This window comes from Arvicola amphibius, chromosome 4, assembly GCF_903992535.2.
Source record: "Arvicola amphibius chromosome 4, mArvAmp1.2, whole genome shotgun sequence".
Taxonomy (NCBI): domain Eukaryota; kingdom Metazoa; phylum Chordata; class Mammalia; order Rodentia; family Cricetidae; genus Arvicola; species Arvicola amphibius.
In genome coordinates this window covers 73,588,992-73,591,636 of record NC_052050.1, presented here as the reverse complement: position 1 = coordinate 73,591,636, position 2,645 = coordinate 73,588,992, and positions in this window count along the sequence as shown.

Genomic DNA, 2,645 nt, shown 5'->3' with positions numbered 1-2,645 from the left:
TGCTCTGGGTCCAGACTCATTTTATCATCCCGCATGAAGGGGCTTTAGAGACACATCTTCCCTGCCTAGCGCTTTCTGTCTCTGTAGTGCTGTGGCTAGGTGATCCTTTCTCCACTGGGCATGCTACTGTTAGTAGCGAACTCATTGCCACAGCTACGGGAGTCCCTTCAGTCTCCCAACAGGAGAGGAAGTTAGACATTCCCAAAGCAAAATCTCTTTCCTCAGACAGCATCTGCCTTTTGGTGGTAGCCAAACCTCCATTTACCAGCGCTCATTTAATCTGGCTGGCTTCTTCCTGGTCTCTGAGTTGCCTTTCCTACTGCAGGTGCCTTCCTCTTACACATGCGTGCATCTCCCTTTCTCTGCCAGCTGAGTTCGGTGGCCCCACTGGGTGTAGTATGAGCAGTTCAGGGCTTCATTCGGGATGCAGGTAACACCACAGAATAACACCAAACGTTTGACTCGCTTCTAAAACTCCCGACTTCTTTTCATATCTGAGTGTCCTTAAAGCAGACCACAGTGCCATCTGAACTCTTGCCAGCAAAGTTGGATTTTGGACGCAGCCAAGTGCCCATCAGGGCGAGGGTATCCGATGACAAGGATTTTGCGCAGACGAAACACTGGAGCTGTCCAAGTAAAGTCTTCTAAGTATAATTCATTGTAAGCGCAGCCCAGGAAGAACAGATTTGTCCTAAAACTGTAATAATTGCTAGTACGAGGAACGCTGAGAGAGAAATAAAAGCAAATAGCTGTTGAATGAGCGAATGTAAGAAAACGTATGTCTGAGCGAGGATGCTTCAGGATGGCTACTGTGGAAAGCGAGCTAGATCTGAAAGACATTTCTCAGACTTTCCTCATGCTCATGGTAAAAGTATCATTAAAGGAATAAGCCCATGGTCCTCTCTCTAACCTGTCTTTGCATTTCTACTCCTTTAAAGAACAGTACTTGTAGAGGCAAACAGAGACGGTAAGAAGGATCAACTGGGAGAGGAGTTTGCTACCAAGTTTGATCTCTAGGACCTATATGGTGGAAGGAGAGGGCCTATTCTTGCAAGTTGTCTTCTGATGTCCACACATGTGCCATAGCACGCACCATGCACAGACACATAAATCATGAAATAAAACACATACACACATACACACAAGGCAAACAAAATTAGCCTCATGGTGCAGTCATGAGATTTGTCACTGGATCTGGCATGATCCCGTTGGTAAGAACCCATGCCTCACTGGGGCATTTGTTCATTGCAGTTCATCCTGTTGTATGGAACAAAAGGAACAGGAACTAATAGCTACAGAGCCACACGACCTCTGTTTCCTTTTGTTCATCTTAAGGCTAGCTCAAGCTGCTGAAGTCTATCACTTAGAAACTAAGGTGTGAAATAGGTCTGAAGTCAAGTTCAGGGACTCAGTGTTGTCACATGGAAAGTAGAGTTTGACCACATGACTTAATCTAGGTAATCAGTTTTAAAACTGTGTGAGTCAGTGGTACCCGTCCTCCCATCCTAGCTCCTGCTCCCGTTCCCTATCCATCTTCTAAAACCTCTCGCACCATCAGTCATCATCTTGTCTGACTAGAAAGAAGACAGGAGGGAGTTCCAAACAGCATTTAACTATTCTCAATGCCTAGTCTCAATCATTCCCCAACAGTGGTCTTGAGATTCCTGAGTCAGACTGAGCCATGTACACCCACTGCATTTTAGATATAGTAATGGCCTCTGGGCGTCTCCACCCTAGATGGTGTGGGAGGTCCTTCTGTCTATGTGTTGCTTTTATTGGTTAATGAATAAGGAACTGCTTTGAGCCTATGGCAAAGGCAGAACAGAACTAGGCAGGAAAAGCTAAGTTGTATGCTGGGAGAAAGAGGATGGACTTAGAGAGAAACCATGGAGCCACAGGAGATATTCACTGGGAACTTTACCCAGTAAACTACGGCCATGTGGTGATATACAGATTAATAGAAATGGGTTAAATTAATGTAAGAGTTAGCCAATAAGAGGCTAGAACTAATGGGCCAAGCAGTGATTTAATTAATACAGTTTCTGTGTGATTATTTTTTTTTTTTTTTTTTTTTTTTTTTTGGTTTTTCGAGACAGGGTTTCCCTGTAGTTTCTAGAGCCTGTCCTGGAACTAGCTCTTGTAGACCAGGCTGGCCTCGAACTGTGTGTGATTATTTTATGCCTATGCTAGACGGGTGGCTGGGAACCAACAAGAGGTCTCCTCCAACACCTAGTAATCCCTAACCTCACCTCAGGAGAATCTTGCATCAAGAGGGAAGTTTTTCAAGTAGGAATCTCTTGGTCCTGGATCTGAAGAGATTCTTTAGTGAGTAGCCCAGGGTATGAGTGGAGAATCTGAATTTTTTTTTAAGGACCCCTAGAAATTATAATACGTATTCAATGCTTTTACCAGAATTTTGAGAGTGATTCCCCCTAGAGTTGCCAATGTCACTGGGGAAGTTGGGGTCTTAGAGTTCTTAGTCTAGTTAATGAAATAATTTAAGAATGTACTTAAAAGAGAAGCTTAAAGATAATATTATTAGAGTTTTAGATATATGTTTCATATATATATGTATATATATATATACATATATATATGAAAAACTCACTAAGTGTGGTGATACACATCTTTAATCCCAGCACTTG